The sequence below is a fragment of the Perna viridis genome, chromosome 6, assembly GCF_037379345.1.
Source record: "Perna viridis isolate PV_CMFRI_1.1 ecotype Kerala chromosome 6, ASM3737934v1, whole genome shotgun sequence".
NCBI lineage: Eukaryota > Metazoa > Mollusca > Bivalvia > Mytilida > Mytilidae > Perna > Perna viridis.
In genome coordinates, this window is record NC_142450.1 from 109,118 (window position 1) to 136,846 (window position 27,729).

At 34.4% G+C, this 27,729-nt stretch overlaps 2 pseudogenes; both read right to left on the reverse strand.

The window, feature by feature from the left end:
• Positions 1–21,594: 21,594 nt before the first annotated feature.
• Positions 21,595–24,124, reverse strand: LOC148613128 (uncharacterized; annotated as a pseudogene).
• Positions 24,125–24,775: 651 nt separating this feature from the next.
• LOC148613129 (uncharacterized) lies at positions 24,776–26,790 on the reverse strand (annotated as a pseudogene).
• Between the last annotated feature and the right edge of the window lie 939 nt (positions 26,791–27,729).

Below are 27,729 nucleotides of genomic sequence, written 5' to 3' on the forward strand. Positions count from 1 at the left end.
TTAATTCCATTCTCCTCTGATTCTGGAATTCCAATTTTTGGATTCAGTGTTAGAAAATGTGCTGGTGTCAAGGTAACAGTTGAAAGAGTAATCAAGGGAACCACGGTTACAGCGGTAATCAAAAGAATGCAATCCAGGAATGGAAAACAGACACACACAAAAAAGAACATAAAGTAACTAAAATCATACATACATCAAAGCGTCCTCTGCTTTTCTAGAAACACCCGCCGAGTTGCTCATAAAAAGTCAAGTCGGGGTAGACGAAAGAGGAAAGGGGAACTATGATACTTTGAACAAATCAGTTTTCATGGTGCAGATGGATACACCGTAACGATCCACGATTTCATGATGACGGCCATAAAACTTTTGTTGTAATGACTTCAATCTTGTAGCAACATAACCCTGCTCCAGATGCCTATTTGTTAGAATTCATGCGCGATACAAAAAGTTTGCGTAGTCTCGGCAAGCTCTGGCATAACGTATCAGTTGTGACGCCATACGCAGGTGCTGAATGGATGTTGACAATTTTGAATGAAAAGTCATCTCGTATGTCGTAAAGTTTGGACAATAGTTTTCCTTTACCGTCGATTTCTAAGTGTAGGTCAAGATACGAGGCTGACTTTACAGTGTCTGTAGTATTCTGTATCACAAGGTCTTTGGTGTAGATGCGATGTATCAAATCCCCAAAATTAGGATTGTTTAAAGATAATACGTCATCTATATAGCGGAAACTGAGATTAAAGGATCTAGCTAAACGATATTCTTTCTTTCGGATCAGATCAGCTATAAAGTCACCCTCATAAGAGTGAAAGAAATATGTTGTCGATAAAAAATTACAGCATTTTTTAAATATCTTCTTCCGTATATTTGGAAGATGATTTGGAATTATTTCTTACAAAGTATGAGGAATCTCTACCAAGAACTATATATTTGTATTTGTATCTAGGTGTACAATCTTTTTTGGAAAAAACAACGATATATAATGTTTTTAAGTCGGGATTTTCATTGAGTATGTGGAATAAAAGTATACAGTGTTGAAAAATCATAGCTTTTAATGCTATTATATTCTGATAATAGTCTTGAAATGATTGCCTCCAAAATATCTTTCGAATTTTTCAGGATCCACATTGAATTAATACCACTACCGGAGTAACAAGTGTTGTGGTAGGACTGCAAAAACTCTTTGACAGCTGTGAGTATACAAGTTAAAAGTTTTGAAAGAGGTTTGGTGGTACACTTTGCAGATCCAGCTATGTAACTTTGTTTGTATGGATTCGTTTGGAGTTTAGGGATCCAGTAAATAGACGATAAATCACAAACATCGTCCTTGGTAGAGGGACGAAAAGAGGATAGCAAAGATTTATGGTTTTCCACAATTTCTTCTTTGGAGAGTGTGGCAGAAGTATAGGTTTTATCACTGCTATTATTTTCTACGTCTACCTCTGATAATAAACATTGGATTTAAAACGTTTTGTAGACAAAAACAATGTTGTTTTGGGTTTTGTCTGCTGGTACGACAACATATTTGTCATGTATAGTAGACAATGTTTTTGCTACATCAGGGTCCTTGAAAACTGATGTAGCATTGGCACTCATTGACCTACTTAGAACTTTCATTCGTTTCAAAATTAGGGACCTCACGGCCTTTAACCACTTCACCAACATAGACCAACGGTCTTGAATTAACAGCTGATTCTGACTCTGCTATTAGAGTCCTTAATTGTTCAATGGTGAGAGTTTTTCAATGTTTTTTTTTCTCAAAACTCTTCACTACGCCAACTAAACGTTCATAAAAACCATCTATCCATGGTGCTAATTCCAAAATGAACTGCCACTAAATTCCTTCATTCGAAATATGAGTTTGTACATCGGGATCGGAGGTTGTTTCTTTCCAAATTTGCTCAATGACATTACCAGCCAATTTGGACTGAGATCCATTATCAGAAATAATCTAATTCAGTTTTCCCCACGTGCAACAAATCTTCTGAAACCAAGAAGAAATTGTTCTGCAGACATGTCTTGCTTTATCTCTAAGTGAACAGCCCTGACCACTAAGCATGTGTACAAGCAAATCCATACCTTTCTATTTTCTGCATCTGTTTTTACATAGAGTGGTCCAAATTAGTCAACTCCTGTGTAGGTAAATGGTGCAGATTCATTTACCCACTTCTTTGGTAGAGGTTGTATCAAGGACATCTTGTATGGTCCTCCCTCATACTTTTTACATGTTATGCATTTTCTTAGGATCCTTTTTACTTCTAACCGACCTTGCAGAATCCAATAAACTTGACGAACGGTGAATTACTTTTTACATCCAATGTCAAATAGATAATTAGACTCACTTCCTGACTCCACTACACTATCTTCTCCGATAGGACTCTCCCCACTCAACAGGTTTGCTTCGTGTAACAACCTTTCTATCTTGTATTCTGACTCAATTGCATTCTTGTGATCTTTGTTGATGTTTGCCAAGTTCCATTTTGGCCAATCAGATGAATTGTACAATAACCACTTTGGTCCGTTTCACCATACTTTGTGCTCTTTTAGCATTGCTACTGATATGCCTCTAATAGCAACATCAGCAGGATTCTCCTTTGAAGACACATACTTGAAAAAGATGTCTATTTGACTTCTAATTTTTTTTAGTCTGTTTTCTACAAATATTGACAAAGTTTTCTTGGTTTCAATCCAATGCAAAACGCATTGTGAATCTGTCCATAAAATCTTCCCATATATGGTTATGTTTAAATGCTTCTGAACAAATTTCATGCAACGCACTCCTATTACAACTGCCATAAGTTCAAGTCTGGGTAGACTTATTTTCTTTCTTGGAGCTAAACGTGTCTTTGAAAATATAATGTCTGATCTGCTTACATTGTTTTCATCAACTTGGCGAGGGTATACTGTACAAGCATATGCCTTTGCAGAGGCATCATAAAACACATTAATCTGTATTTTATATTGCCACCAATTATAATACATCTAGGAATACGGCAATCTGACACCATGTCTAAATCACCAGATAACTCTTTCCATCTCAAAGCATCACCATTCTCCAATTGATCATCCCAGTCCAACCTTTTATTCCATAACATCTGGATGAATAACTTAGCCCTCAAACTCGCAGGTGTTAAAAATCCAAGTGGATCAAAAATGGAAGCTATTCTCTGAAGTACTTCTCTTTTAGTAATTGGAACCATCTTGTCTTCTCTTTTAATTTTACTTACCATTAGGTAATCATCAGTTATTGTCCATGTCAAGCCTAAAATTTTCATCTTGACTCCCTTCACTTTATCGTCCTTTGGAATGCAATCCATGAATTCATGTGAGTTTCTCGTAGGTTCATTGACATATCACTGAATATTTGTTTAGCAGTCTTAAACATTGTTACTGCCTGTTCAACTCTATCAACCACAGTAAATACATTGTCGACGTAGACATTCTGTCTGATTTTTCTGCAATAGAGTTCTTATAAGTGTTAAGATGATGGTCTAGTGTTCCTGCTAACAGAAAAGGACTTGAAATTACTCCAAAAAGTACTCTACAAAACCTATAAACCTGAACATTGCCATCAGGAAACTCATTTAGCCGGATTCTTTGACCTCAGTTTTCATTATATAGTTAACGCATTGTTTTCAGCAATCCTAGCTTTGGGTATTTTATACATTGAATCTTCCTCAAAGATCTTGAAATAAATGACATTACAGACACTATAAAGTCAATCTCATATCTTGACATACACTTAGAGATTGTAAGTGTTGTAAATTTTTGTTGTATCTGTGGCAACATCCCTTCTGCACCTGCATATGACGTTTTCATATCACAACTATTACGCTATACCATTTTTGTTTTTTAAATGATCTTTTTGTCGCTGTGGAAAATGATGGGTTTTGGGTCTCGTTATGCATAAATATGGCCACTGCTAAAAATTGAGTCATCCAAGGTAATATAATTTTATTCTGAAAGTGCATATTATGTTACTTTATTTACAATACTGAAATGCAAATAAATTCGAGCAAAGTTAATAAACTCTCAAACATAATACTTGATACGAACAATGCGTAACCTGGGATATTCAATAACATGCAAAGCGTGTAGCATGCATAATCTATATAAAATATTTCCCTCAAAGTAAACTAACTTGGTAATGACGAATTATGCAAATATTCGAATCACAGTTAAATTCAATTTCCAAAGTTTAGATCTTTCCATTCAGAATAAAGACGTTCTGGTCTCAATATATTAAAATCCAATTTAAAAATTACCTCTCTAAATCATAAACTTATAAACCATAGTAAATTTAACAAATAGGAATCTTTAGATAACTATCTGAAAGACGGCGATGTAACTCCCCCCGCCCTATAATTGACTAACTACTGGACAACGAATATTGTCCAATTCCATTATTAAATACCAGTGAAGTGCGTATGTTCATGCAGTTAGTCTAACGCGCGAACACATAAACCGTTAAATATAGTCCGTTCATAAATTAAAGTCCGTTTCTTCATACTATCCCGTCAAATTCGTCCATATGAATGAATGAATGAATGAATGAATGATTAAATTAATGAATGAATGATTAAATGAATGAATGGATGGACGTATTAAAGAATGAATGAATGATTAAAATTTAACATGCAAATCAACCCGATGACATTTATTATGGCATGTATATGTTTAAACAACTATCAGTTTATAGGCTAAGATATTCCTTATTAAATGATTCAGTCGACATATTCTACGTATTGCACACGTTACTTGATTGTCTGTTCTTATGACCTTAAATATTTTTCGAAATTGATGATATATTGTTTGTTCGCCGCTTATAGTTTTTTAATTACTTTAAATTGATGAATATTTTTCAGAACTATCCCCAATTTTATTAAATGTATAGTATTGTACTGTTTTTTCATCCCATTTCAATTGTTTAAATCAAGGTTGAGTGTTTCGATTATCTGTGGGCTGTTCTGATTTAATCAATGACTTTTAACGAAAATATGAGCAAAGTCGTTTTTTTTACATCGAAAATATGACCGTTGACGATATTTTTAGCTGATAATCATATCAAAAGACTTTAATTTGATACATTATATCGATAGGTAAAGGGTAATCAAGGGTATCAAGATTCTGGCAGAAATAAAAAGAATGTAGTCCAGGGAAAACGACTAGAACTGACAGGGAAAACAGACACACACACACACACACAACAAAGACCATGTAATCACCCAAATGCTACTCTAAAGAAATAAAAGTAAATGAGTAACTCCGACTCCACTAAAAGCTTGGAGTATGGACTTGATGCACTGGAGTTTTTCAAGAAACACCCGCCGAGAGCTCTTAGTCAAGTTCAGGGTAGACGGAAGAGGAAAGGAAAAATATGACATAACTGAAAACGGAAATGCAACGAGAAATTTAGTGAAACTATCTACATCACCTTCCAAGTAAATGCATAAATTAGGAAGTGTAGAGAGTCATTAATATAAAGTATAAATAAAATAGTGTATTATTGATCACTTAAAATCCACGATTATCCTTATGAAAAGGTGCAATATAAATATATAGATAGCAATGACGTTGTGAATGTAACATTTGCAACATTTCAGACTTCTGAAAAATAATTCTGTAATTCCACTCCCGGGCTTTTTCCCGTCAAAACTCCACCACGCGAATATCAATCATCTGTTCACAAAATTTTTAATTCATGAAAACGAATAATGGTGGAAATCTATATAATAAATAGGATAATTAATTAGTTATCTTGAATAATCAAAATATGATTACTCGTGCCAAGAACGCAATTAGGCGTTCTTCGGCACTTATGATCATATTTTGGTTATTCACTCTTTTAAATTAATTATCCTGTTATTATATGTGGAAGCTGGTCATCATTTTTTTAAATATCCTTCGATGGAAGAAAAAATAACGGATTGGGGAAATGCAACAAATGCACCAGCGTATAACCTAAATCCATATTCGAGCCCCTTTATAGCGAAGTGTGATACAGCTAGACTTCCATAAAAAAGCGCATAAAGATGAAGCAATACCAAAATAAAACCAATATAAACTCTAAGCACTTGAGAGCAAACTTTATACATAGATATGTGCATTCTCATACAATTATAAAGTGTGCAAATGAATGTTACTTTTTTATGTCTTAAAACGCATATGGCAATAAACTATGTCCTCGAGCCATAGACAGAAAATCAGTTATTGCAATTGTGTATGAGCAAATACAAAATACAGACTAAGCAGCTAGCGCATGTGTGAAATGAAACTTATCAATAATTTATGACTGTCTGAAATGTCAACTTCAATACTAGAAGATTAATTATCAATTAATTTTATTTGAGGATTTTACTTGAAAGTCTCTTATTATCTGGTAACAACGCAGGTTGTTTATTGTGCGTTGTTTGGAAAATGAAATAAAATAAATCGAAACTAAGTCTAGATACACATATATCAAGATGAATTATTTCAAACTATTATTTACGAAAATGTCTGCTATACTGCAAATATACTGAATGAATATAGAAACATCTTTTTTTTAATTAACTAAGCTTAACTATTACCGCATGGGAAACTTCCGAAGCTTCCTTGTATTTTATTCATCGTGTCTACCTTGCCATGAGATTCTTGTACTTATTTATGGTTCTGGGTTTCAATTACAGAATTAATGAATTTTCATGTTTTCACGTCTCAGTTTCTCAAATAAAGTTAACATTGGTCTGCAATGCATCCGTGAGGTTTCATTTTTCAAATCCTGTCTGTGTCAGACATCGCATAATACGGTCTCATTTTCTATTATTGACATGGTGTAAATTTCAAGTAATAATTGAGTGAAATTTGACTACTTCTATGTTTACATCATTTAATTTGAAGGGTGGACATTGAAGCTGTTTACAAGTTTTAGTGAGAAAAATAATCTGTGCGGAAATGCCGCCTTTTTATAAATTAAAAAGAAAAATTGTCCCTTTTGAATTCATATCGCCGTCTTAAGTTTCAAACTTTATTTTGATCTGTACATACGTTGTTTTTCTGGCCAGACCAGAAACAGTTAACTAATTAAAAGCTGTATTTTTTGTATTTATCAAAAGTTCAACAACTAAAAAAAGATTTAACCTGGTTCAAATAAAAGAAATATCTTTTAATTTATTTTGTAAATAAACTTATATGTGGAGCTTACTTCAGATAAGTATTGTTACGAATGATGTAAAGACGATTTCCGTAGCAGAACACACAGAACTATTTTTACTATTTAAATTATTAAATGGTAAAACAATGTTATGTCTGCCCGTTTCAGTACCAATAAATCGGCACAGAAATGGACAAAAATTACGATCTACTAGACGATTGTCGAATTAAAACAAAAATAATGACACTCGAGGAGAACAAAGGTTAAACTATCTATGATTCTAAATACCTATGAAAAAGGTCACCTATGAAAAACAAAAGCAATCCATCAAGGCTTAAAATCTAGGTGAGGTCAGAAGAGCAGCACTTCGAAGAAAATGAATGCAATATATCAACAAAGCTGCTCTTGTATTGATTGAAAGAGTAAGCAAAATATCAATAACTGACGACGATTATAGTATACCAAAATGAAACGAGTCATTAAAATCTCCAGCAATATTTCTTTGTACGAAAAAGATGCTGTCATATCTGAAGTACTTCACACAATAGATAAGAACTCTACTAAAGATAATAAATATATAGGGAATTAGAAGGCGGAAAACTTCAATTTGCTTGTGATGTGGGGTTTACATTATAGAGTAATAAGCCTCTTCACTTTGGAAATTTCTTAGTCATTTTTATTAAAAAGTAAAATTTTAACGTTTTTGTATGTTTATGTTCAATAAATAGGAAGAGAAACGGAAACAAATATGATCATCGAGAAGATTGCCGAATCAAATATATTAATCAACGGCACAGTTTTGATATCCAGTAAACCGTACTACAAAAGTTTTTTTTTCATTCTTGTTGAGTGTATACGAAAATACGCTATATTTTTTTTACATACGGAATACATAAGTGCCGAGTAAACGTTTAAAGCTTTTAAAAGACGCTTATCTAATTATGAAAATCAAATTCAATAAATCTGTATGATTTCTCTGTACAAAAAAGAGGAACAATTTTGAGTGTGTGATTCTGATTAAGGAGTACGTTAATTACTTTTTTGTGCACCCTTTCGTTTCTGTACAATTTAGCATTTGCAGGTGCATATTGGAAATCCTAGTGCAGAATTAAAAAAAAAAAGAGAGCGTTATAATAATTTTGAGTTTTTATTTTACATCTCATTTTATTCTCATACTTTTGACGAGAACGGCGTGCCATATACAAATGCATTTTTTATACCACACTGAAATTTGTCCGTCCATTATACAATATTAACATATTTATTACTACACTGAAGTTTGAGTCTTTCATTTAACCATATACAATTACATTTTCTACTACTCTGAAGTTTGGACCTTTCATTTAAAAGTACTAGTACATATATCTACTACACTGAAGTTTGGGCCTTTCATTTAACAATACTAGTACATGTATCTATTGTATCTACTACACCGAAGTTTGGGCCTTTCATTTAACCATAATAGTAAATTTATCTACTACACTGCAGTTTGGAACTTTCATTTAACTATACAAGTACATATATCTACTACACCGAAGTTTGGGCCTTTCATTTAACAATACTAGTACATATATCTACTGCACTTAAGTTTGGGCCTTTCATTTAACTATAATGGTAAATTTATCTACTACACTGAAGTTTGGGCTTTTCATTTAACCATAATAGTACATGGACATACTCCCAATGATATAATGCACTATATGCCTCTAAATAGATTATAAAATTACATTTATTTACTTGAATAACGGATTAGGTCTGTAAATTTTAAATAATAATGAATCCCTTTGAGGTAAAATCTTAGAGGTCACGGGAGAAACGCTTTCAAGAAAACACACAATAACACAACTTAATTAAAACAATAAATAACTTGTGAAAAATACAACATATCTGCTAAATGACGATCTTAACAATAAACAAAAACTTTGAAGTCTTTAGAATCTTCAGTGGTCCTTAATTGTTAGGAACAGGGGTTGCCCCTGCACAATTGGGTATTCTATCATCACTATTACACTTACAACATTTGAAAAGAATCTAACCAGCAGTTTCAGAGGTGTGACTACAAAGTTACTGTGACGAACGGAGGGACGAATGGGTGGCCAGACAAATAGACGGACGGATGTATTCAGACCATTATGAACAGCTAACGCTAAACCAATTCTTTTGTAGTAGCGCAAAAAGTTGTGTATCATATATGAAAACAACTGGTTAAATATTCCAAAGCCCCTAAAACAACTGATTGTATGGAGAGATCTCCATGAAAATTGAGTGAAAAAAAAACATAACAATATTATCTATTCATGATTTTCTGCATACAATGTTCTATCATTAAGGTCGTTTAGAATTTTCGCCCTTTTTAACAACATTAGTCGCAGTAAAACAGTTCAAGCTATTTCAATCAGCTAAAAAACATAAAACTATTTACTTCATTTTGTTGTTCATCACACTTACCCTAAATCTTCTTATAAATTGTTTCTCAATGACAGGGAAAAAGTGTTCAAGTTGCACCGAAATAGTGTCTAAATGATAGGGCGACAATGTCCAAATTGCACAGTACTAGTGTCTAAATGACACTGGGATATTATCTCAATGTCAGACTAGATAATACTAAGGTGATCAGACAGCTTAATACTCACTCGGTTGATCTAATTGTAACTGTCAGACTGGAAAACATTAAGGTAATCAGACTGCTTAATACTCACCCGGCTTATCTGACTGTAACTATCAGATTGGATAATACTAAGGTGATCAGACTGCTAAATACTCATCTGGCTGATCTGACAGTGAGTGTCATATTGGATAATATAAATGTAATCAGACTACCGAATACTCAACCGACTGATATCCAAACCAGTACATTTATATACTTCAGTGGGAATGTCCCTAAAACACACAAAACTAGCATATGTGTATATACTTCCGTATGTATGTCCCACTAACACACAAAACTTGCATATTTTAATACTTCAGTGAATATGTCCCACTAACATACACAAAACTAATATATGTATATACTTCATTAGGTATGTCCCACTAATACACAGAACCACTACATGTGTTTACTTCAGTGGGAATGTCCCTCTAACGGACAAAACCAGTACATGTATATACTTCAGTGGGAATGTCCCACTAACACACAAAACCAGTACATGTATTTACTTCAGTAGGTATGTCCCACTAATACACAAATCTTATACTTGTATATACTTCAGTGAGTATGTCCTACTAACACACAAAACCAGTACCTGTATTTACATCAGTAGGTATGTCCCACTGACATACAAAACCAGTTCATGTATATACTTCAGTAGGTATGCCCCACTAATACACATAACCATTACATGTATATAATTCAGTAGGTATGCCCACTAATACACAGAACCACTACATGTTTATAATTCAGTAGGTATGCTCCACTAATACACAGAACCACTACATGTATATTCTTCAGTAGGTATGTCCCACTAACACACAAAACTAGAGATGTATATACTTCTGTATGTATATACCACTAAAACACAAAACTTGTACATGTATAAACTTCAGTGAGTATGTCTTACTAACACAGAAAGCCAGTTCATGCATATACTTTAGTAGGTATGTCCCACTAATACACATAACCACTACATTTAATACTTCAGAATATATGTCCCACTAACACATAAAACCAGTTCATGTATATACTTCTGTATGTATATCCCACTAAAACACAAAACTTGTACATGTATAAACATCAGTGGGTATGTCCCACTAACACACAAAACTAGCAGATGTATATACTTCTGTATGTTTATCCCACTAAAACACAAAACTTATACTTGTATATACTTCAGTGAGTATGTCCTACAAACACACAAAACCAGTACATGTATTTACATCAGTAGGTATGTCCCACTAACATACAAAACCAACTCATGTATATACTTCAGTAGGTATGCCCCACTAATACACAGAAACCACTACATGTCTATTCTTCAGTATGTATGTCCCACTAACACACAAAACTAGCAGATGTATATACTTCTGTATGTATATCCCACTAAAACACGAAACTTGTATACACTTCAGTGAGTATGTCCTACTAACACACAAAACCAGTTCCTGTATTTACATCAGAAGGTATGTCCCATTAACACACAAAACCAGTACCTGTATTTACATTAGTAGGTATGTCCAACTGACATACAAAACCAACTCATGTATATACTTCAGTAGGTATGCCCCACTAATACACAGAACCACTACATGTATATAATTCAATATGTATGTCCCACTAACACACAAAACTAGCAGATGTATATACTTCTGTATGTATATCCCACTAAAACACAAAACTTGTATATACTTCAGTGAGTATGTCCTACTAACACACAAAACCAGTTCCTGTATTTACATCAGTAGGTATGTCCCACTGACATACAAAATCAGTTCATGTATATACTTCAGTAAGTATGTCCCACTAACACACAAACCTAGAGATGTATATACTTATGTATGTATATACCACTAAAACAGAAAACTAGTACATGTATAAACTTCAGTGAGTATGTCTTACTAACACACAAAACCAGTTCATGTATATAATTTAGTAGGTATGTCCCACTAATACACAGAACCACTACATGTATACACTTCAGCAGTTATGTCACACTAACACACAAAACCAGTACATGTATTTACTTCAGTGGAAATATCCCTCAAATGGACAAAACCAATATATGTATATACTTCAGTGGTAATGTTCCTCTGACGGACAAAACTAATATATGTATACACTTCAGAAAGAATGTGCCACTAATACACAAAACCACTACATTTATATATACTTCAGTAGGTATGTCCTACTAATACACAAAACCAGTTCATGTACATACTTCAGTACGTATGTCCCACTAATACACTGAACCATTACATGTACATACTTCAGTAGGCATGTCCCACTAACACACAAAACCAGTACATGTATTTACTTCGGTGGGAATATCCCTCAAACGGACAAAACCAATATATGTATATACTTCAGTGGGAATGTCCCTTTAACGGACAAAACTAATATATATATACACTTATATACTACAGAAAGAATGTACCACTAATACACAAAACCACTACATTTATATATATTATTCAGTAGGTATGTCCCAGTAATACACAGAACCAGTAATGTATATACTTCAGTAGGTAAATCCCACTAATACACAGAACCACTACATGTATTTGCTTCAGTAGGTATGTCCTTCTAACACACAAAACCAGGGCATGTATTTACTTCAGTAGGTATGTCCCACTAACACACAAACCAGTACATGTAATTACTTCAGTGTGAATGTCTCTCTAACGGACAAAACTAATATGTGTATATACTTCAGAAGGAATATAATACATATATATAGAAAGGTTGAAAATATTCCTACGCGATGGTAGTACGGGACAGTTCATTTAGATGTTTTGAGACGTTTGTATTATATTGATTTGTTGTGACATGCATCATTAATTTGATCTTCTATCCTACATAATAACATCTAAATGAACTGTCCCGTACTATCTTAAATCGTGTACTAATTTTCAGCCCTTGATTAATCCTACGAGGAGGAATGACCCGGCCAGCGAAAGCTATATTTTATATAGCCTAGCTGGTCGAGTGGTCAAGTGCGCTGGACTTTGTTCAGGTGGTGCTGCCATAGATGTCATAGCGGTACGAGTGCGAGTCCCGTGGAGGGAACGACCAAAAATTTGAATTGCAAATTTGACAGTTCTTACATCGTTGGGAATTTTTCAGACCTTTCTATACGTTTACATTACTTCCCTGTATCAATTTGATCCGATGGAGCAGTGTAGCGAATAGAGTCGTCACATTCTGAGACGTATATATATATATATATATATATATAGAAAGGACTGAAAAATGAAAAATTCCCAACGATGATAGAACTGTCAAATTTGCTATGACAACTCGTACTGCTGTGACATCTATGGCAACACCGCCTACACTAAGTCCAGCGTCCTAGACCACTCGACCAGCTAGGCTATATAAAAAATATAGCTTTCGCTGACCGGGTCATTCCTCCTCGTAGGGTTAATCTAGGGCTGTAACTTAGTACACGAAGTATGGTAGTACCATAACAAAAATTAGATTTATAATGATATCGAACAGTTATGAACTAAATAGGTGACCTGCCATTTTTCCAAACATTAGAATCGAATGTTCATTACTGATCCGTGATTCCACCGGTGTCTCTCATCATTAATAGCATGCCGTGAGGGTTTAGTGCCTATGTGACCCTAACTATAACCGCATGTGACACAATTACATTTTTGTTTCGTTGAACTTTCTTCCCTTTTTTCGACGTCTCACCGTAATATTGATTTATCATAAATAGCATGTTATGAGACTTATTTGTTTAAGTTCAAAACAACAGAAAGAATCCTTTGAAATATTGGTTTCTACAGTGTTTCATTTAAAGAAAATTAAGCCAATGGGCAGTACTGAAAGGTTGTTGATAATAAATTAGTACCACACTATAGATAATTATTGTCCCGAATGGTGTAAAGAGGAACAGCGGATCTCACTGAACTAAGTCTTTTTATCATTAAGTGGTGAGATAATACAAGTTCTGTGTATTAATTTTTCAATTGTTTTAATAAACAAGCACAGAAATGGAAAGGAATACGATCATTATGAAATATATTAATATATTATACTTTTAAGATTTGCATTTGTTTACTTTCTTGGATATAACTCCCGGTTCATATAACGTCATATGGACCGCCTCGCTTTCAAATTAAGAGCATGACGTTGGTGAACCAGATTCTTTGTCAGTTATGAAATGTCAAGTTCCTCAATCTGTTTCCCCGATGGATTCTTTCCATTCTGTGTAAAAACACATATAATAGACGTCTTGGTTTCATACCATGTTTTTGAAGTTAGTTGAGGACTGTGTGAGTCGATGTATTCCGACTCCAGTTGCTATTATGGAAGCGGTTCGACTCCGTGTTTGAAAGATTGGGATGTAGTAATCTAGTCCAGGGGTCGTTCCGCCCCGAGCAATATTTAGCATAACCGGCTTTTTGAAGCATGTTTCACAGCCATGAAAAGGTGCTCAAATGTGCGTTTTCAATTCGAGCAGCTACCTTTTCCTCACTACAGCCTTTTTAAAGTGTAATCAAGGGAACCAAGGTTATAGCGGTAATCAAAAGAATGTAAAACAGGGACAAAGACCAGACATGGAAAACAGACATACACAACAAAGAACATAAAGTAACTAAAATCATACATACAAAGTAAAAAAAGCAAATGAGCAACTCGTACTCCATTAAAAACTGGGAGCATGGACCAGATGCACAGGTAGGGTAACCGTCCTCTGCTTTTCTAGAAACACCCGCCGAGTTGCTCATAAAAAGTCAAGTCCAGGGTAGACAAACGAGGAAAGGAAAACTATGATTCGTTGAATAAATCAATTTTCATGGTGCAGATGAATACACCATAATGATCCACGAGTTCATGATGACGACCATAAAACTTCTGCAGTGATGACTTCAATCTTGTAGCAACATAATTCTGTTCCAGAAGCCTATTTGTTAGAGTTCTAGCGCGATACAAAAAGTTTGCGAAGTTTTGGCAAGCTCTGGCATAACGTTTGAGTTGTGATATGAACACTCCATGCGCAGGTGCTGAAAGAATGTTGCCACAGATGAAAGGAAAGTTGACAATTCTGAATGAAAAGTCATCACGTTTGTCGTAAACTTTGGTCAATAGTTTTCCTTTACTATCGATTTCTAAGTGTAGGTCAAGATATGAGGCTGACTTCAAAGTGTCTGTAGTAACCTTTATCTCAAGTTCTTTTGGGTAGATGCGATGTATCAAATCCCCGAAATTGCGATTATTTAAAGATAACCGTAGAATTAAGTTTAAAGATGGTGAGAAGACCATGTACATTAGCAAAATTCGGGGTTCCATTTCAACTGAGTTACCGATTTGATTTGCCAAATAGACAAATAAAAAAGCGTTTAAATTGTTAAACATATTCTGAAATATCGTGTAAACATTCGAACATCTCATTTTACCTAGTAAAATATAATTTATATTTAGAAAAATGTAACATATGTGCTATATATCTTTCATTTATCAATTCATTGATTCATTCATTCCTTAATTCCTATTTGACAAGAGATTAGCGACAATCAAACGTACGTGCAATCAGTGCCATTTCATGTCATAAGTCAAGGTAAACTTTACAAAACACGAGTTTTAAAACTATTAATTACAAGTATACCTTTGTTTAAATTTGATTAACCCTAATTAGTTAACAATTCAAAAGTAACTCTAAGGATCCAAGATTCTAGCGAAAATCAAAAGAATGTAATCCAGGGAAAAAGAACAGACATTGAAAACAGACACACACAACAAAGAATATAAAATAACCAAAATAATGCATATAAAGTAACAGAAGTAAATGAGCAACTCGGAATCCACTAAAAACTGGGAGTATGGACCAGGTGCACCGGTAGTGTAAATGTCCTCTGATTTCTAGAAACACCCGCAGAGTTGCTCATAAAAAGTGAAGTCCGGAGTAGAGGTAAGAAAAACTATGGTACGTTGAACAAATCAGTTTTCATGGTGCAAATGGATTCACTGTAACCATCCACGAGTTCATGATGCCGACCATAAAACTTCTGAAGTGAAGGGTTCAATCTTGTAGCAACATAACCATGCTCCAGAAGCTTGATTGTAAGAAGTCTAGCAAGATATAAAAAGTCTGTGTAGTTACGACAAGCTCTGGCATAACGTTTGAGTTGTGATATGAAAACTCCATACGTAGGTGCTGAAGGGATAGTGCAACAGATGAAAAGAAAGTTGACTACTAAATGTAAGGTCATCCCGTTTGTCGTGTAGTTTGGTCATGATTTTCCTTTTCCATAGATCTCTAAGCGTAGGTCAAGATGACGCAGATTCTACAGTGTTTGTAGTGTCCTTTATTTTAGGTTCTTTGGGGTAGATGCGATGTATGAAATCCCCGAAACTAGAGCAATACATCGTCTATAAAGCGAAAACTGAGATCAAAGGATCTTGTTAAACGATGTTCCTTCTTTTGGGTCAAATCAGCTATAAAATCAACATCATAGAAGTAAAATAATAGGTCAGCCAGTTGCGGAGCACAATTTGTCTCCATTGGAATGCCGACCGCTTGTCGAGAAACACGTCCACCACACTTGACAAATATATTGTCGATCAAAAATTCACGTCTTTGACAACATCTTCTTCGGTATATTTAGAAAATGTTTTGGAATCGAAAAAACAAAAAATTGAGACTCTCTACAAAGTACAACATATTTAGTGTTCCGTCCAATTTGGAGTAACAAAAGGTCTTAATGCCATTAAGTTTCGATAATAATCTAGCATTGAGGGTTTTAAGAAGATCAGTCATTTTTTGCAGGATCCACATTGAATTGATATCACTACAGGAGTAACAAGTGTCGTGGTAAGACCCTCTTTGAAAGCTGTAAGTATAGAAATTGATAGTTTCGAAAGAGGCTTGGTCGTTCATTTTGCCGATCTACCTATGAAGCGTTGTCAATATGGACTCTTGTGGAGTTTAGGAATCCAATTCATAGACGGTAGATCACAATCACCGTCTTTGGTAGAGAGACCAAAAAAGGATGTAACGGATTTATGGCATTGAACTATATCTTCTTTGGGGAGTGTGGTAGCAGTATAGATCTTATTAACTGCCATTATTTTCTACGTCTACCTACGATAATAAACATTTGATGTAATGCGTCTTGCAGACAAAAACAATATTGTTTTGCGGTTTTGTCTGTTGGAACAACAACATACTTGTCATGTATAGTAGATAATGTTTTGGCTACATGGAATTCTTTGCTAAAACATTTCATTTGTATGAAGGTTATGATGTTAAAGACCAATGGTTTTTTTATTAAAGTCTAACCATGAAAGTCAACCTAGATATAATTTTTTTTTTCAAAAACTGAAAAGATGAAAGATTTTACATTTGAAGGGATCTTGTACGTAGAATGAATGTATAATACACGGAGTTCTAAATTCTGATACACGTAAGTGTTTCGGTTATTTCAATTATTATTTTTATCTTATTTATCATCTTTTTCATTTATCTAAACCAAAAGAACTGAACTATTTCTATTATGAAGTGTGGATCAGGACTAATAAATTCTTTGCATATGATTTTCTTCAATTTTCTACTGATACCAGTATTACTTATTGACAGATTCCGTCGACATTTTGTATGTATAGCAGTCTTTACTTTATTTTGAAATAATTTCTGTACTGTTATGTTGGAACAAATTAGGACCTGCTGAAGGAAACGTAAAGGTCTTTGATACGCTGGTATTGTTTTGTTAAATCGTGGAACAAATTATGACCTTGTGATGGGAACGTAAAGGTCTTTGATATACGCTGGTATTATTTTGTATTATTTTGTTCAATCGTCTATTTTTATTTTAACAACAACTTAAGGTTGTAATTACTAGTATTTCGAATCATTTTCACCTTTAGATGGGAAACTATTTTCCACAATGATTTATTGCTATATGATACTTTTCAATTTAAATGTAATTTAGTATCTTAATCGTCTGTGGGCTGGTCAGATTTTTATCAGCGACTTTTAATGGAAATATGATTCAAGACGGTTTTATTTAATCTAATTGATTATCATATCAAAAGAAATTATTCTATATTTGATTAAAGGACTACAATAAACGCTTAATTTTGTATAGAAGTTATTTCAGTGTTTTATTTCTTATGTTTCCTCGGTTTACTTGTGGTGTCACTATTACGATATTGGCTTTGTATGACACCGTGAACATACCAATTAATGTATATACTACATATTAGTTTTTTAGTGGAGTCCGAGTTGCCCATTTGCTTTTGTTACTTTGTGTGTATAATTTAAGTTACTTTATGTTCTTTGTTGTGCATGTCTGCTTTCCATGTCTGGTCTTTGTCCCTGGATTACATTCTTTTGATTACCACTATAACCTTCGTTCCCTTGATTATTCTTAAACTTGTCCCTCTGAATATCAAACAATATGTCCCTACATTTAGGTTACCTATTACTAATTTAACTAATGAGCATTTGGAATGTACTCAAAAATTATGGTGATCATTGCTTTACTCTAAGTCAGCTAACCCCTATACTGTTTGGAGGAATGTGAGCCGACTCATGTATAACTTCTTTAGATTAAAATTAAGGTACAGTTAAGGGAATCCATTGAAAATTGTGAAAGGCGTAAAGTGGTAAATACCAGTATATACTACACTGAAGTGTGTATCTCCATTAAATCATACCAGCATATCCTACACTGAACTATGTCCCTCCATTAGATCATATCAGTATAAAGTACACCGAAATTTGTCCCTCCATTAAATCATACCAGTATATACTACACTTATGTTTGTCCCCCATTACATCATACCAGTATATACTACACCAAATTTTGTCCCTCCATATAATCATACCTGTAGTGTGTCTCGCCATTAAATCATTCCATTATATACTACACTAAGTTTGTCTCGCCATTAAAACAATCTAGGTCATATACACATGAAACTGAAGTTTGATATCTCATAACGAAACTTATGCATGAACATAATCCTGTGAATAAGGTTCTTAGACCTGTCTACAAATCTGTTTAATAAAAATTAATAATAAAACAGCAAGAGTTTGTTACCCCTTGAAAATACCGTGACCCTCGGCTACGCCTTAAGGTGACAACGATTTTCTCTGCGTAACAAACTGCTGTATCGCCCTCTTATCTATATGTTATTTATACATAGTACATTTATATTATACAATTAGAGTACATGTATACACTACAATGAAGTATGTCTTTATAATATACAAAACTAGTACAATTAATACAATAAAGTATGTCCCACTAATTTACCAAATTAGTACATGTATATACTACAGTAAACTTTGTTCCTTTAATATAAAGTACAAGTACATATATAATACAGAAAACTGTGTCAAACAATTCTTGTGCCTTATATTCACTGTCCTTTTGTTACTTTGCTAATCCATTGTAGTCTATACCGAAGGTACTAACTTGACTCCATTGCAGTCTATACCTAAGGTACTATCTTAACTCCATTATAGTCTATACCAAAGGTACTATCTTAACTCCATTGTAGTCTATACCAAAGGTACTAACTTAACTCCATTGTAGTCTATACCAAAGGTACTAACTTAACTCCATTGTAGTCTATACCAAAGGTACTATCTTAACTCCATTGTAGTCTATACCTAAGGTACTAACTTAACTCCATTGTAGTCTATACCAAAGGTACTAACTTGACTCCATTCTTTCTACAAAAGTAATATGAATTGACATAGATATATCTAACATTTTGAATCTCAATCCACTACCAGAAAACTTGAGTTTTTTTACATGTACTAACCTATTAACAAATCTTTTAATATACTTTCAGGGCCGGATCCAGACACTTTAAAAAGGAGGGGTGCCAGCCGAGGTTCCTCAGAAAAAGGGGTTGCTAGGATATTATTTGCCATGTTTTGTAAATTTTACACATGAAAATGACAAAATTTTCCCCCCTTCTGAACCCACCACTATACTTTTCATTTTACCCGACTACCAAATGCGAAACTTCGTTATGGGTGTGTTTCCAAACGAACGTTTTTTTTTAATCAAAATTTAAACAAATTTTAGAGACGTCCACCCTTTCAGAGTTAAACCCTAACCCAATGTTGAATGTTCACAAACATAATAAGTTGTCAAATTTAGCTCAGTTACTACTTGAAATTTAAACAGTGACAAAGAGACCGTATCATGCGATCTGACACGAAGGTCCTTTTTTAACATTAATGCAGAACTTTAAGGTTGAATAAAGTTAGGTAACAGAAGAAACGTTAAGGAGAAAAAACGCAATATGTAGCTGCGGAGTTAAATCGTGAATGTATGCGAATTGTCTGCTAAACGATCATAAAAACGAAAGACTTTGGTCCAGTCTTCAGAATCATTAGCAGTACTACCTTGTATAAAAAATTAGAAAGCATATCTGAAATTCGTCATGCTATAGGTTTGAACTGTACTTCATATGAAACATAAGTACTAGATATCTTCGTCAATCCTACTTCAATTGCTACCGTCACACTTCAGTTTTATTTTTTATCAACCGCCTTGGTGGTTTCGGGGTAGCGTGCTCGCCTCGAGAGCGATTTCCAGCCCAGTAACACTCAAATACTTGAAATTTCGTACATAAGTAAACACGTGGTCTGAGTTTTGATCAGCATAATACAGGACGTTCGGGAGTCAGAATGACGTGTCGGAGTTCTGATCAGCACAGTACATGACGTTCGGGAGTCAGAATGATGTGTCTTAGTTCTGTTCACTGCAATACAGGACGTTAGGAATACATTTTTATTTCGGCTTACATTAACGTTAAAACCCCGAGAGCTTATTTAGATGAGTTCAGCGTCTCGTCCCTGTTTTCTGGTCTTCACCATGTATCTGTACCTAACAATTGCTAATGTAGTGACCACGAGCATGTGGAATAAACTGTACTCTGACTTGTGATTTTGTCATTTGGAATGATAAAATTTTTGACTGAGGGCCTATGTATACCAACATTGAAAGCTTAGGTATGCTTACTGAACACCGTTCCATAGGATTACGCTTTGGGCACTTCAATATTCCATCTTTTTTTTTCTTTTAAACAAGTGTGGACACAGACTGGCATTGCCCGAGGGGCAAGTATGGACGCAGACTGGTATTGTCCGAAAAGCAAATTCGAACATACATACGATTTGTCTTGAACGTGTTTGCATTGTCTAGAAAACTTCTCAATTTATTGATACCAATAACTGAATTATGCACATGTTTATAAATATCCATTAAAATGTGTTACTAAACATCTAAATGAGGAACAAATTCCACTATGGATTAGTCCTAGTTAGTTCTCTAGCAAAAAAGAATAAATGATAATGGAAAAAAGTTCCCACTTACAGTCACGTACTCAACAGATAACATTCGAAATTCTCATGAAACAAAATTACAATACCGGTATCTGAAGAACTTTGAGACTAAATCCATCGGTACTGGCTCACAGGTAACACATTAAAATCTTGTATCAAACAATTTTAATCAACTTCTAAATAGTTATATACATTTGTAGCCTGAAAAATGTTTCCTTGGGCAAAAACTGTATACCATAGTACTTGTTTTGCAGTTGTATAAAATATATCCAGAGGCACTGCCAGTATCGTTTGGTTTCAGAACCAACGTAACATGTATGTACATTCAGTATTTCTAAACAGTCATTGACTTTTCTTTAGAATCTCTATTTCATTAAATTATGTAAATCTTCACAATTTAATAAACCTTAGTTATTTTTATGTGTGTAATATTAATGTCTTGATACTAAACAAAACCTTCATCCTTTTAAAAGAAAAGCGATTCATCTATATTTGTCAATCTGCAAATATAAGAAAAGAAAAAGAGTAGACAATTATTTTTTAATACTTTACAAAAATAACCAAAAATGGTTTTTTTAACATACATGTACATGTAGTTCTATATCAATGCCTGTTTTTGTTAATTGAGTGTATAGTGTTACTCTACATCTATAATCTAACTGCAATTCAAAATCAATGACCATTGAATATTCTAAGGAAAACATCATCTGACATCACTATGGCTATAAAACGTTTTTAAAGAACATTGCATGTTCAATGTATTTTATCTTGCATGCACATGTGTGTACAATATCATAATAAAATGAGCTCAGACCACCGCCATCAAAACGAAAAAAAATATTTCAAGCGCCGAATCCCAAGAGATTTGGCAGTGGACTAAGTCTAAAATTATTACAATGTAGTTGTTTAGTCTTTGCATATCTGGTTTTCACTGTATTCCGAGTTTGGTGTCACTATAATGACTGATTTCTTTTCAAAAGTTTAAAATAAAAATAAATCCCTACCTACCGACCCTACAAAATTTCAGAATGATGATCGGAAACAACTATTTTTTTTTTTTGCCTTGAAGATTTCTCATCAATTGACTGGCATGCACCAATAAGTTGACTTACCTATCTGTCTTACATGCACCTGAAACTGTTAATTTCATCCCCAAATGTATTTTACTGGGTCAAACATTCAGCAAATGCTGTAAGCTTAAATGCGTGCAGATCACAAATTGGATCACTAGTTCACCGATCGACATTAAACACCTCGTAATGCATTTAAAGAATGAACGTGATCACATGACTGCTATAATTTCCCCGAATACACCATGACCCACATTCATGAGTATGACTTCGCTCGGGGACTGTGTAAACGCTTCGATCCTTTAAACCATCCGTGAGAGACCCCAAATGATAACCAAGGGCGTTAAGAAACCCCTCAGTCCGTCATGAATAACACATTTCTTCATTATATGTCAATATTATTATTTTTCGTCGTTCTTCTATCGTGCGTTTGAACTGTCTTTCATATAACCATCTTTTGAAGTGTCAGACTTCCAACGACCGTGACGTTTAAACAATCTATCAGGCACATCATTACTTGCTGCCGCCGTGGCACCACCGGCCCGAAGACTATGCAATCCATACAATTTAATATCCTTCACAAAGGGTTTGAATACATCAATGAACAATTCTCTCATGCCAGTATAACTAAGCAGTTTATTAATGATTGATTGATTTTTGGGGTTTAACGTCCGAGTAGCAATATCTCAGCTATATTGAGTGAGGCGATGAACATGAAATGATGATGATGATATGAAAAAAAGGATGGGACATAAGGATAATAGGGTCCACAAATTTTGAATGCCACAAGAAAAAGGGAGGGATGGGTAGGGTCGGGCAATTTAGCCTCTTGTGGCGGAGCGCAAAGGTTCCTACTCCTATCGAATACCACAGCAGGGCTCTTTAACGTACGAGGAACGTGGCATCTTTCCCAACACGGTGCACCACTATGGTTTGCGGTCAGATTTTCCGTATTATAGCCTGACAATCCCAGCATGTAACACGCCAGGGGTACCCCATTCCACAACCTGGGGCACGCATCCCAGTTGCTCTGTGGGCAGAGCGCCTAGCCCGCGGTTAGGTTTCTGAGCACTATTTAGTCGCCTTTTACGACAAGCTTAGCGCTGCTGCAGGCTTATTCTTTTGACACCCGGACCTACAAAGCGGTTTATTAACAGAATGTACAACGAATACTCCTTTCTTTAATACTACATTTCGAAATATGAATTCATCCAAATCCTCTTATACATTTATATATCGCACCATTCAATATATAATTCTGAATTCCTAACGGGACACAATTTGGTTGCAATACGAGAAATAACAAGCCAACTACCATCTCTGTAAATGTCTGTTTTACTTTTCTCTTTGAAAACAGAAAGATAAGACGGATAAATTTTAATATCACTTCTCCTCAAAATCAATAATTCTGAAATAAGCAAAAATCCGGACAGATAACAAACATGCACAAATCGTACGCAGGAAATATATATTTTAGTGACATAAAAATTATCATACATCTTCTCCAATAATTCGGGAGAAATAGGCTCCTTTTTATGAATATTTGAACTGGTCCTGCGTTTGGTACTTTCAATTATCTTAAATAACTATTTCAGAATCAGTCGGCGATGAAACAGCAATAAGAGAATGTGCCCATTTCAAACTATAAAACGTCTCAATAATAGGGCTGAGTGTATTACACGATTGTACTAATTAAAAAGATGCTAAATAAAGCGCTACATAGAAAGGTTTCGCAGGTAAAATATCATACTCTTGAATATTATGAGTAGTAGCCCACGATTTCCAGCGCCGAAAACCATAGTAGTATTTCTTAATGGTGTTCGCTGATTTTGTCTCCAAAAGTTAGCCGGTATCAAATCAAGAAAAGTGAGTAATTCATTCGGTTATTCACAAATATCCTCCTTGAAAGTCTGCAAAAACATATGTAAAAAGAAAATAATATAACAATCGTACATCAATAGTAATATCTAATAAAATACAAAACGAATATTAATCCTACATATTTAACTAAACTCTATAGGCTAAAAACCACTAATTCAACTTCCCATAGGCTTCTATGCTAATTTCACAATATTCAATGGCTTCTCTGGACTTTACCTTAACTTTAACCTGCAGATGACTATATATCAGCATGATTCTACATATGTCAGCTCACAATCCTCAGAATGGCATGTGGGGTTAGCAGACTTGCAGTGCAGTACTGGTCACCGGAAGTGAAGGGTCTATAAATAGCATGGGAAATCCCAGTGTTTTCACAAGATAGGGGTATATTTAAAATTCATTATGGAGATTAGGCTTCACATCACAAGAAGCAAAATGCACCTATAAAATGTACAGAAATGTTTTTCCTTTCAGAAACTGTTTAAATTTTTTAAATAAGATGAGAACTTTTTTCACAGCACTATGAGGAACAGGGGTAATTTCTGCGTAGGACTATTTTTGCGTACGTTCCAAATGCTCATTGGTTGAATTGGTGGTCTGTAACCATCACTGAAATCCTGGCAAGATAATGTCTATACAATTGATCACTACCATAGTTCGTCCATAACCACCACCTACTCATAACAGAATCAAAGTCTACATGCAATTAACATACTGTATAAAGTTTATATATACATGAGAGCAAACATATTAAATGCTAAATTAATATTACCAAATACCGACTTTTTACTTCTACCAGGGATATAATTAGCTTTGTTAGTAGGTAAATAAATGCAGTCCACCACCTGAGGAATAAAACTTTAACCACTGGGACACAGAAAAGGCCAAACACTAGCCGATCTCCATAAAGGCGAAATAACAGAGCCATATACTCTACATTGCCTCATATACATGTACATAAGTACTTTAATGAGAATAGAAAGAGGTGGGACAAACCAACCATTTACCCCGGACCAGTCCACCGTAAATGTGCCGATTCCAATTGAGCCGACATTCCAATATCTTGAATAGAAAACTGTCAATTAACAGTTATGATCACTGGCAAACTAATGAACTTAATGTGGTCCCCATAACGAATCAATCAAGTTAAAAACTTTGTCACTAACACTCCAATCGTCCTAATCAATAATACGACTAATAAAATCATCCTTTCATTATCTGATCTAGGGAACCATACAACATCTAAAGTCAAATTAAATTTTAAACATTTCTGGTAAATTTCAAGGGCAATCTCCTGTAAATGCCCCCTCATAGACCCTTTCTAAATAATAGAGGTCAATCTCTGGTTATCTGTGAACCATTTTAATCCCTTTCCTTCAACAAAATCAAGCAAAGACAGTAATACATTACGAACTGCTTTAAGTTCTCTCCAAGTAGAACTGCTTATCATCTCTGAGGAAGACCACGTACCATGCGCAATATTAATGGGGTTCTCTACCATGTAACCCCCATAACCTGAAGCGCTAGTATCACTGTAAATAATAGTATTGCAAGCAAAATCGAAATTAAACTTCTTCACATTATTAGAAGAAATATTGTTACTCCAAAAATGTATATTATCAATACTATCATCTGACAAAGAAATATAAACATTACCAATAACATAAAACATAGACACAATTTGTCCCACTAATGATGCTACAGATCGTACATGTACAGTTTTAATCTTTTCAAATGATAATCCAATATCTCAAATAGTCTTAAAATCTTTAGAAAGTCTATCTGTAGGAATGCTAATACGAGCCTCTACTGTATCAATATGATAGCCTAGGAAAGTCAATTGTCTAATAGGTTCCCACATAGATTTTTCACTTTTGGAACAAAACCGCTGTCAATCAGATCTTAACCTGCATAGAAATATAACGAGAAGTTAGTTCGTTATCATGGATTCCTAATTCATCATCTAAATACATCAAAATCTATATACCTTCACCTCTCCACTTCTTAATTAATGGACAGGTAACTTTAGTAAAAATATAACAGGCAGAACTGAGTTCGAACGGCAATACCAAAAATTTAAAATATCTAATTTTCTCGCCGAACTCCACGAAAAACCTAAATATTCAGTATGTAGTTCATAAATATCAATATGATGATATGTAGAATGAATATAAAATTTGAAACAAACGCTATTATTCTTAATAAAGTGAATAGCTATTCTAACATCTTCAAATTTAACACTATTCTTCTACAAATGTTTATTCACGTGACAGAGATCTAAAATAACTTCTCTTCTTACCACTATTTTGAATAGATAACGACTACAGGTATGTCAATACATTCAACAATTAAACCTCTGATCAAAAGGTCATCTATAGCCTCGAAAACAAAATCAGACTCTCTTACGGCTGATTTATTATTATGTCAACATATAGCGTTGTGTAAAAAGGGATCTTGTACCGATGCAAAATAGTGTCTAAAATAAAGTCATAGCAACCTAAAGCTTCCAACTTTCGTAATTTTTCCTTAATCTACCTTTAACAATAATATTAGCTTGGCCTTGTTCATATTCGAAATAGCATTTTGTTAAATTCAAATCATTTTTTTTGTCTACAGATCTATTAAAATACTCATCTTTTATAAATTCATTCTGCTTTGGATTTGACCTCCGCTTTGGGGTTGAAGGGGCATCGGTTTCTCCATAATTGCTGCATAGATCCGCATCCATAACATTCTCCATGCTGAAACCTCCTTGCGTTGCCGTCACTCGTGCTCGGCATACCCGAGTAGATTGGTGTACCGGTATACCAAGCTGGGGGTTCACGAAAGGGTTGCTGTTGCATATTTGCTGCAATATAAGAAAACTGAGAAGGACCTGGATTATTATTAGGTTTCTTGCTATCTTTTTTAGTGTTTTTAAATTTGCGCTTACGGAGCGCTCTCAGCTTTGCTAATTCTATTTTTTTTTTCATCATCAGTATCGCTGGCGACTGGATTGGACTCGTACTATCTTACAGTATCCCAACCGGTCACACTGCTATTAGCAATTTTAATCAACTTATTTCGCTTTTTGATTTTGTCTGCAATTTCACGCACTGTTTCTTGGGCATTATCAATTTTCGTGTTCTGTAAAGCCCAAATAACTTGATATAGGTCAGCGAGAATTTCTACATTAAGATTAAATTGTATCATTACTTTCGTACTTCAATTTGTACTTTTGTTCTTGTTTTAGCTTTTTAATTTGGGGTGCAACAGAAACCGCGGATCCATGCAATTCATTTTTTAAGTTCCGCTACTTCTTGTCTTAATTGAGAGTTAATATCACCTTGTTGTTTTACAGCTCTTAAAATATCTCGAAGAGAAACGTCTTCGCTAGTATCACCTTCCTTTTCACTATCCTAGGGTACGTGACAAAACGAATATTCAACCGAACCGATCAGTAGGACGGCGTCGTGCTTAATGAATAATATAAACGAAAGCCCGCCAAAAACCCAAAATATTTTGAGCGGGAAAATATAAGAACGGGTAAAACCGTAACAACCACCCCACACAATGCAAATACCCAGGAGAAATTTATTTCATTCAATTCAATACTTCAACCGAATGCAATTATAATTATGTTGGAACATACGGGAACTTATTTCTTGTATTTTTTTCTGAAGACACCTATTTAGTGCTA